General features: G+C 42.1%; 1 protein-coding gene and 1 pseudogene across 1 annotated transcript in view; both read left to right on the forward strand.

Annotated features, from left to right (window-relative positions):
• KALRN (kalirin RhoGEF kinase) overlaps positions 1-11,122 on the forward strand; it is a 609,954-nt gene that overhangs the window by 80,165 nt on the left and 518,667 nt on the right. The window lies entirely within an intron of this gene.
• LOC115292491 overlaps positions 574-11,122 on the forward strand; it is a 21,529-nt pseudogene continuing 10,980 nt past the window's right edge.

Genomic DNA, 11,122 nt, shown 5'->3' on the forward strand with positions numbered 1-11,122 from the left:
CAGAGGACCTGTGAACACAGAGTGGGGAAGAGGGCTTATCTTACATCAGGACTTGATCCTGGGATAGTGGTGACTCTGGGGAACTCAGGCGGTTTGGCACCCGGAGTGCTGAGGATTTGAGAGCTCTGGAACAGCCTGCTGGGTCAAATGCTGGTTCCCTCAGTGGCAGCACCTTATGCTCTTTTAGCAGCAGTTGGTGGCCAGAGCAGGAGAGGAAAGACATGGCAGATGTGGCCAGTGGAATGCTCAGGGAGCACAAGTGAGCACAGTGAGATGTGTGCAGGGCTCCTGGACATCATGGGAGCAAACTTTCCAGGGACTGAGATACCACATGAGAAAGGAAATCAGGCCAATAGCAGAATTGCCTCTGCTAAGGGGGACTTCTTGTCTGGCGAGGACTAGAAAACTCAAGTTACAGAAGAAATATCTTGGCATTGAGGTACTCCTTAAATTGGCAAATATTTATTGAATGCCTACTCCACAAAGGTACTATTATGATAGTGAACAAGATAGGCAGTCTTTGTCTTCATGGAAATTACAGTGAGGGAAAGGGTTATTTAGTTAGAAAGTGCCATGGAGCAGAGAATTCTAGCTGTGGATTTGGCCTTGAAAGGCCTTGAAGGATGGGTAGAAGCTGCACTTGCGGAAATGGAGAAGAGCTACAAAGGAAAGGTACAGAGTGGGAGGGTTTGGTGAGTTTGGAAAATAGTCTTTATGTGGGGATTGTGTGTGTCTGCTCATTGCCAGTGCATGTGTAGGGGATATCGGATAGTAAGAGACAAACGGGGAAAGGTTGGGTGAGTGGGCTTTATGTTCCACACTAGAGATTTAGGATTTTATTTAGTAGTTTACGGGCAGCTATTGGGAGATTTAGAGCAGGGAAAGTAACTTGATCAATCTTTTCCTGTCCCTGGTTGAGGTCATTTAGTTGGTGCTGGGCAGGGCTTCAGGCCATGATTGTTTCAATATGTTCTTTTCCTGGCTTTCTCACGGGAGCAGTCGTAATTTTATTTTTACCCACATCTATGTTTTGAGTGTGCATCCGATTAGCAGCTCTCTTCCTCCAGTTGGAAGAGAGCTTCTGTTCAAAGTGCTGTGGGGGTGGAGTCCTTCCGCCACTGTCCAAGGCCTACTGCCCCTCCTGGGTGTTGACCTTGACTGCAGAGGGTGTGTCTCTTGATTTAATGTTGTTTGCTTCCCCTATTTTTTCAGCTCCTTCCCTGTGCTTCTGAATGACCCAGGGTTCCTGCAGGGAGGTTGAGCAAGGGGCAGCTTGTGGTTTGGGTATTAGCTAGGGACAGCAACTAATAAATGAATGGCCAGTTATCTCTGGAATGTAGGTCTTTGCTTCAGCCAGATTTACTTCCATTTTATCATAAATACAAGCAGCTTCATAAATTTAAATTGGTTTCCAGAAACAGACCCTGGTTCCAGGAATATTTCTGAGTGTGGAAGATAGGATTGTCAACAAAGATGGGGATGCATTTTTAAAGATAAGATCTATTTGCCAGGACATGGTCTACAGAGAAACAAATTTGGTGGCTTAAAACCCTTCTGTATCTAAATACAGAGTATGGAGCAGATTTAACTTTCAGTGACTGTGATGTTTAAAAATATCCTTATGGATATGGCCTGGACACTTTATTCATGAGGGGAAGGCTGTGGCTCAGCTCTCATCCCTTTGTTGGACAGATAACTTCTCTCTGGTCATGGTTAGAGACTGCATCTTTCATTCCAGCTGGTAGTCTCTCAGTAGCTTTTGATTAGTCATGCAAGGGCCAGCAAAAATAGCATAGACAGACAACAAAAATCTAGTCTTCCTACTGGAAAAAGAATTCAGATAAAATGGCCTGTTGATTATGGTTGTGTTGCAATTTAGTTTTTGGACATTGCTTATGTACTTTCTATGTGCCAGGAACTGTCCTAGGTGCTTATCTCAAACTTCACAATAGTACTATCCCTATTTTACAGATGAGAAAACTGAGGCTCTGAGAAGTTATGTGACTTGGCCAAGTCATTCAACATATATTATGGATTCTGACCTAGGTTTTCTTATTCTAAACCTTGTGTTCTTTGCACTCTTGGTTGCAGACCCTGGTTCCAGGAATATTTCTGAGTGTGGGAACTATGATGAGAATACCCTAGATGCCTGAAGGAAGAATCAGATATTGGACCATTCAGTGACATCTTGGGGTCTCCTCTGCCCATGAAAGTGTATTTGGCTATGGCCTTAGGCCTCTTCTTGCTTTGAAGCAGAGTCACATCTGTCCCATTTGATGTCCAAGTTAACATCTGCTCATTGCCATGTGGACCCCTGGAGACCTTTATCTTCCAGCCCCCAGCCCCCTGACAAATTGGGGAAGTGACAGATGGAAGATCAAGTGGCAGATGGAAGATCATATTTCAGACATTGCAGGTTTCATCCTGACCTGCGACAGCTCAGGGGGAAAGGAGGGGTACTGACCAGTATGTGGACAAGTTGAGCTGCTGCCCTGAGTTGGGGGTTGATATTGGGAATTTCTTTTATGAAAAAGAAAAACTGGTGTTTTTTCCTTAAGCATGTCGTAGAGAAAGAACCAGCAAAGTATTCAATTATTTAAATAACTAAAGCATTTATTAAACACCATGTCTGGAAAGGCAGAATTGGTGTGATTTGAAAGGGGCTAGGAACATGCTCTCTGCCCAGAACCTCTCTTACCCTGGCATTGCCTTAGCGCTCAGTACAGTTCATTCATTCTTTTGGGCTAATAAACCTCAGCTAATCCTTTAATGAGTGCAAAAATAATGCACCCTGCTGTTAATTTAAGATTCCTTGGCTCCGGAAGAAGTAGAGGAACATTAGGCTGTGTGTGTGGGGGTGTGTGGAGTAGAGTAGGTGGTGTCTAGAGTGAATGGAATGAGTTGGACGTGGTGGGAGTGTTCTGGGACAGCTTCCTGGAGGAGAGAAATACTTAACATGGCGTGGTGGTGGAGGACTCTTCTTTCAGGAGCCATGGACTGAGGCATTCACCAAGTTACCGAACATCAGTTTTTAGTTTCTCAGATAATGGAATTAGCTCTAATAGTACAAGGTACAAAGCTGTTATTAACTTCTAAGCTTTTATAATTGCTTTTTGGAAGCCCTTTCTGCTTTGGCATAGTAAATCTTTTTCACAGTTCCAGGGATTTAAATTTTTTAGAAATGACATTTAATTAATGTAAAAGGTAAAATCTCTTTGGATTTCAACTTGCCTTGGGATTTTACTCATTCGGCCCCCACCAGAGCCTTACTGCGTCCTCTCAGGTGTCATCCAGGAAGCCTCCCTGAGAGTGGCATGGAGGGAGGGACAGAAGAGCACCTTCTCTGAGAGTGACTGCTGTAGTCTCTGGACTAAAGAAACATTCCATGGGGTTGTGGGAGACACTTCCATCTGTGCCAGGAGCCAGATTTCAGGGAGGCTGAGTGGTGAGCTCTCAGCTGGGGTCAGGACAGAGGGACCACAGATGGCAGACAGCTCTGGCTGCCACCTGATGGGGCTGTTCTTGGGGTTAAGGGGGTGTGAGTGGCTTCGACTGCTCCCTGTGAGGACACAGGGGAAGCTTTTCTTCAGAGCTAGGGAAGTTTTGGCAACAGAGTGGAGGTTATGCTGTCTCTGTGGGAGAGTTTCTTGAGGAGACTGTGAAGATGTGTATAAATATGAACAGTTTAAGGTGCAGCACACATGTACATACCCAGAAAGTCTCTGCCTCTGACATAGGTTCTGGATATTCCTAAGAGTTCTGTACATCTGTATATAGGAGTAATAGAAACATTCACTTAGGCCACATGTAGACAAGTTAGGAGGTGAGACCTAAATAGTCATTGAGCTCTAATAAAAGTAAACATTTCTTTTTTCATATGTTTAAACTATGTCTTATTTGAGCATTTACTATATACCATATTTGTCCTAAATACTAGAAATGTACCTTTGCACGTGACACAGCAACACAGGGAGGTGGCTAAAATTCTTTATAGTTTGTAAAACACCTCCATCATCTCATTTGATTCTCCCAACAGTATGTATTTGCCCATTATATGGATAGGAAAGGGGAAGAAGTGGTGCCATTGGAATTGGAACTCAGAGCTCTTTACTGCAATTCCAGCCTCCTTTTTACCACACTGCAGTGCCCAGCACTTTTCTTTGCCCCCTGCCTTGTTTTACAGAGCATTTCTTGGGATTTTGTGTCTGAGAGAGGTATCTGAGCAGGTGAGCTTTGAGGATATGGTTTGAGGTTGAGAGCAAGGTAAGGGGGAGCAGGGAATAGAGACCGACTGGCAGGGTCCTGGGGAATGTGTCAGGGGAAGTGCAAGCATGGCTCAGGGTCCCCCTTCAGAGGGAGCTGGAGAGGAAAACCTTCCACTTTAGGGAAGAATGAGGCTATTCCCAATGTCTCCATTTCTGTAAGGGACTGATGATACAAAGACTCACTGATGAATGGGCAGAAGTTTTCAGACCCAAGAAGATATTAAAATAAATATTTAATTGGAACAAATTATGCTGTGAATCATTAAGACAAACATAAATCCCATGAATAAGGTTTCTCTTATTTCTCTGAATCTCAATGAAATATTTATTGAGGAAAATGAAGTGAGCTCACTGCTTTGCATGACTAAATGTCATTGCTGACTTCCAAGAGCAGCTTCCTCAGGATCCACTGGGGTCAGGAGGATGGGGAAGGAGGCAGGAATACGTAAAGGCTGACCTAACATTAGTCGGGGTCAGACTGCTCAGATCTGGAAAGTCTGCAGCAAAGTCTAGCGTTGTATCTGGGATAGAAAAGGGAATTTAGTTTGGATTGGTCATTTGGTCATTTAATGTTGATTTTGAAGGTCCAGGGTACTTTGTAATTTGGGGAATGGGAAGGATTGGCTTTAGGGTAAATGCCTTGAAATTTTAGATGTTAAATTCTGAGACATCCTATGACTATGTCTAGAGCATAGAACTCTCTGATTTGGTGGTAAAAACCTCTAATATGAATTAATGCCCTTGTGGGTGATACATAGATGTCTTGATGCCATTCCTAGTTCGCTGGCTATGCGTGCTCTGCCTATGCTAAATCACGTACTCATTGGCAGTATAGGTGGTAGGACTAACAGCCGCCTGTGGGGATTGAGAGAGCATCGTCACCTCACCTGATCTCACCTAGGCTAGTAAAGGATATTGGTCCATCTCCGCACAGAGATCAGCTCCAGCCCTGACTTGCTTAGCTCTTGCATCCCTTAAGGGTGCTCACAGCAGAGCCGGCTATTCTAGGAGGTGGATTTCAAGGGACTGAGCAAAAAGATACCAATTATGGGTACCTGGGGCAATGAGGATGCCCAAGGGCTCTGGTCTCTGGGACTGGTTTTGGCTGCAGCTGTCCCCATGACAGGGTGGGTGGCCCTGACTCCTGGGTTCATGGTCCTTTGCCAGGCAGACCTTGTGTGGGTCGCATGATGGATGTTTCCATGGGTGGTCGTGCTGTCCAAAGTCCAGGCTTGCTGCTCCAATTTCATTCTGGTTTTCTTTGTGGAATGCACAGGTGGCTTATGTCAGCCCTTCAGGATGAAAGATGACTTTATTCCTTCCTCACATAGTGCTCTAGTCTGGGAGAAGGCTTAGCCAGAATGTTGGAGGATTGTAGGTAACTTAGGACTGACTATATTGTTTTCCTCGGCCTTAGGCTTCCCATTTTCTAAATCTAGGATATGATTAACAGGATTGGCATAGAAGGGGAACCCCCACAGCTAGCAGAACTACTGAATTCAAATAAGTATACACTGAGAATGAGCCATGTCCCAGCACTGGGTTGGATGCTCTAGAAGATAGAAATGTTAACAGGGAGATTCTTGTCTTTGAAGAAGCTTATGAGCTAGATGGGAAGATTTTATTTACGTATAAATATATATGTGTAATTATATATACATGCATTTACATGTAAATATATGCAAATTTATATATAATTTATATATTTATATATAAACATATGTAAACACATAAACATGTGTGTGTGTGTGTGTGTGTGTGTGTGTGTATATATATATATATATATATATATATATATATAGTTATTTACTCAGTAGCTTCTCTTAGCAGACCATGAAGAAATCAGCAATGCTTTTACCTTCAAGCTGCTTAAAAAGACAGTTTGATAATTATAAAGTGAAGAGTAATATGAGTTCTAGGAAAATGCTCATTGTGAAGGGCTGTATTTAATGCAGAGGTATAAGTATTTATTAATAGATCAAAGGATGGAGCCACCAGACAGAGCTTTTGACTGTTTAGATTGTTCTACCCCCGGGGCACCTGGGTGGTTCAGTTTGTTCAGCGTCAGACTTCAGCTCAGGTTGTGATCTTGGTGTTTGTGAGTTCAAGCCCCATGTTGAGGTCTGTGCTGACAGCTCAGAGCTCAGAGTCTAAAGCCGGCTTCGAATTCTGTGTCTCCCTTTCTCTCTGGCCCTCTCCCACTCACTCTCTGTCTCCATCTATCTCAAAAATAGATAAACATTAAAAAAAATTTTTTTTTAATTATTAGATTGTTCTACCCTCAGAAGCTAGCACCAGCTAGTGCCTGGTACGTATAATCCTTAACTAAATAAATGTTAAACAAATGAATGAATTTTGCCAGGTTAGACTGATCAGAGAAAGCCTTGTGGAAGAAGTCCAACTTGAGTGAGCCATTTATGCTTTTTTTTTTTCAATTTATTTTTGAGAGACAGAGAGACAGCGTGAGCAGGGGAGGGTCAGAAAGAGAGGGAGACACAGGATGTGAAGACAGGCTCCAGGCTCTGAGCTAGCTGTCAGCACAGAGGCCGACGCGGGGCTTGAACCCACGAACCGCGAGATCATGACCTGAGCTGAAATCGGATTCTCAACTGACTGAGCCACCCAGGCACCTCTTGAGTGAGCCATTTAAAACATGATAAAATTTGAGAAGTACTAGGGAGGGCATTTTAGATTTTTCAGGGGAAATCATTGCCACCACCACAGCACTCTGATACTGATTTCTCTTTTATGTTTATAAAGTATTGTACAAATCACTCACGAGCACCCAGCCATTTCTTACCTTCTTTATCAGACCATTAGAGGAGTGTTGACTCTGGGGCCCATGAGCCTGGTTGTATGATAAAGTGTAAGAAATAGTAATTTATTTTTACTTCCAACATTTTTATAGTTTGGAGATGCTTTGAAGCGCTATTGAATGAGGCCAGGAATTGGAATTCTCCAAAAGACCATTAATTATTGAATTTTCTTTGTTGTAACACAAAGGAGATGTTTATAAGTGTTAGCTGTTGAAGATGCAGAGCGAGTTGGTGTCACTATAAATGCTCCTAATCATAGGCAGAGCTGCTAGCAGACATTCAGGGGAAAAGACAGGACACTACCAGCACACTGCTGCAGAGAAGATGGGCAATTAGTGGCTTTATATGTCACATAGCATCCTTCTCTCTTTGGTTTCCCAGGTGTTTTCTGTTGGGTAAGCAGAGATTTTAGTTACAACTCTAAAAACAAGTCCCCATGAAAGATTATGGGCCGTTAAGTTTGCTAAATGGTGAGGTGAGTGGTGCCGGGGGGGTTGGTTGCAGTGGTTGTAAAGGGTGTTCTGCAGGTGGTGGTGCTAAGGAGAAGGGGAAAAAATTCCTGGGGTCATGAGGATGACTTACATTCTGGGAGGTAGGACTAGATGTCCCAGTGTGGCCTATGCTGCTGAAGGAGGCTTGCTGCCACTTTTCTGCTGCTTTTGTGTCCTTGAGCAGGCTCTGAGGGGTGGATCTGCTATCCTGTCTCATGTCTGGGAATGCGTGAGGCCAGATTCTTATCGGTGGGCATACATCATAAAGCCAGGGAGAAGGTCTCTAGTTGGCACTTCCTTGAAGGCACAAGGAAGGCATTCAGTGGGATTTAAGCCCAATCTGTGTTGAGCCTGCAGAGGGGCCACACCCCTATTTCAGATGCCGGAGTTTAAGAGACATGGTCTTTGCACCAGTGACAACAGAAACTGCTTCTTTCCCATGTATAAAAAGCTTTCACCTGTGTTATCTCATTTGTAATCTGCGATCGCCTTCTGAGACAGGTGGGACAATGATTATATCATCCTTTTCCAGATGAGGAAACTAAGCTCAAACAGCTAAAGAGATTTTGCCTCTGGTTGCCCACCTAGCAAGAAGCCAAGCCTTGAATTCAGTGCCTCTTGCTTTGTTATGTTATTTCATAATAGATACATAAGCATGGCATGACTCAAAGATGCTAATTTTGTGAAGGGGGAGGCACTAGGTTAGAGCCAGTGTAGCAAGTAAACATGAATTCCAGGTGCAGGTGACATTGAGCTGTGATGCAAAGGAGAAGAAGCCATGATTGTGGTGGCAGAGGGCTGTATGCTATTTTCCTGGCAATGCTGATAGGCCTTGGCATTCGGGCCCACTCTTGATTATTCCTGGGCATGCAAGGGAGGCTGGGGGGAGTCAAGGGCACTGAGGGTCTGAATAATTGAAATCAGAGGAAACACAAACATCTCTTTTTAACTTATAACATAATCCCTTTTTCCTAGAAATGCTTTCAATATACTGCTCACAAATAGCAAAATGCCTTGGAATGGATTTCTTCCACTCCTTGTCCTTGATTCCCCTGTGAGCAGAGAAATTCTTAGGAGAAGAGATGTCAAGAATCTGGATGTCTTGCCATTATGCCATCATCTCCTCTGTTTGATTAGGACCAGGCTGTTATGATCAAGTATTTATACTTGAAGTAATGGTGGCTCCATGAGTTGGTAGCCCTCTCTTGGTGTGGGCCCTGACTACGTAACGTAGGTATAGAGAAGAAGGAGATAATCCACCAGCTTGTACCAAGAAACCTGACATCTCATCTACCAGTGCTCTCTGTTGACTCTGGTGTACCCTTTAGCAACATCTCTTCTGCTTTTATGGCTTGCTTTCATGTTCACTATCGAAACATTGAATAAAAGAGGGAATTTGTGGCTGAGAGTTAAGAGAAATTGCCTTAATTTTGCTAGGCCTTGAATGATTATGTTCTCTATTTTGAAATGAACCATAAGTGAAAATTTATCCACTTGAAAAGACAGATATCAGAAGGATTTTTCAGCAAGGTGCCCTTATTTTTTATTTAAAATTATGTTTAAAAATAATCCAGTATTACCTAAACTTTTTTCAACTCCTATTTATGAATTTTCTCTTACTCAACCATATCTGAGTTTCAGATATCTGAGCAAATACTTGAGAGCCCTTTCCACTTCCCACCACCATTCCATCTTAGGAGAAGCAGACAATGGTTATTTGTCTGTGGTCTCAGGACAGTAACTGGCCACTCCTCTCCTTTGTGGTGATTTACCTCCCTATTTTAAACTGAAGATAGTAGACAGGAATGATATCCAGTTACAACTTCCCCTTTTGAAGGCACCAAAGCCAGAGTCTCCTAAGAGACTGACATGAAGATGACATGAAGAGAGATGACATGAAGTTAAATGCTTGTAAGAATTTCTCATGACGTAACACAGAATGTAAAGGATATTATTCCCTTGCTGTAACTTAGGGAAAGTTTCTCATGGAAATGGAATGGCCCAAGCCCTGTTGTACCATGCTCTCCAAGCGACAGTTTCATCAAGTCCATATGTTCACAGATGAAGGAGGTGTTGTCATATGGCAAATGGCCAAGAAAACCCCTGACCCACTTCCACAGGATTGTCCAAGAGTGCCTGGCACATTTCACCCCTCAGTTATTCCCATCAATTGTGAACAGATGGGTGCAATACTCTTTAAGTCATAGTGAAGTGACTTGTATTTGGCCATTATCCAAGCAAAATGAAAGAAGGTGCTGTTGTCTATCTGGCTTAGCGACAATATAGGATTCATAAAATAATGACCTCTGGTTTGATAATGATGGAGTCCAAGGCTGCCAGGTTGGGTGCTTTTATGACAGCAACTCAGAGATCATTATTCACAAGTTTCAAATTGGTTACAGATTTGTGGGATAGACTTGCCTTGTTGTTGGCTTCCTTTAATTTCAGACTCTATGGCCTTTCCATATTGCATCAACTTGTTAAATATCTCATAGGATTTTCACATTACAGTTTGATCTAGATTAGGATTACCTGCCACTTTAGGATTATCTCACAATTTAAACAGATAGTTCTGAGAATAATATGCATGGACCCTAAAGTGTTCCTGACACAATTATTCTGGGTGATTTTTCAAATCTTCTTCCCCTTAGTGAGATTTTTGGGTCTTACACTCCTATATTTATTATAGTAACTAGACTAACTTGCCATTGCATGTCACCTTCTTCCTAATTTCGTCTTCCAGGAAGTCTACTTTGCTTGACTCTATTTACTTGTGATCACAAGTTCTAGACTAATACAATCTTAGTTATCGATGAGATCTTAGAGTACATTGAGTCTAACTTCCACCTGAAGCAGAAATTGCCTCTGGACAATCTCTGGTGATGATCTATATCTTCTGTGACAAGGTGCTCATGACTGCACAAGATGACTCATTTTATTATTGGACAGATCTAATTGTTAGTAAATTATTTTATGTAATTGAAACCTGACTTTGTCTAATTTAGGCATGTTGATCTTAGTTCAGCCCTCTAGAGTAATACAGAGCTATATAATTTCATTTTTACTTGAAGTCATTCAGGTAATTGAGGACAGCAGTTATTATTACAACACAGTCTATGTGGCAATGCTTTATACTTTTTGATTGATCCTTGTGTCCTTAATTTTGTTTTCTTTCCCTTATGCTTCACTTATTACTCTTATTCCACATTATTTTGTGTCTTTATTTTTTTTAATTTATTTTTTTAGTTGGGAAAGGTATTTAATGCATACATTGCAAAAGGAGTTCTCTGACAGTTGTTATTTTTATACTATTATTGGTATTATTATTACTATTGAATCCCTAAAAGAAAATCAGATAAATACTTATTTAATATGAATCCTGCTAAGTGTCCTGAAAAACTGGTGGATAGATTTTTTGTAATTTTGTTTTTATTTTATTTTATTTTATTTTATTTTTTTAAGTAGTTTATTGTCAAATTAGTTTCCATACAACACCCAGTGCTCTTCCCCACAATTGGCCTCCTCTATCACCACCGCCTCTTTTCCCCCC

The sequence above is a fragment of the Suricata suricatta genome, chromosome 5 (assembly GCF_006229205.1).
Source record: "Suricata suricatta isolate VVHF042 chromosome 5, meerkat_22Aug2017_6uvM2_HiC, whole genome shotgun sequence".
NCBI lineage: Eukaryota > Metazoa > Chordata > Mammalia > Carnivora > Herpestidae > Suricata > Suricata suricatta.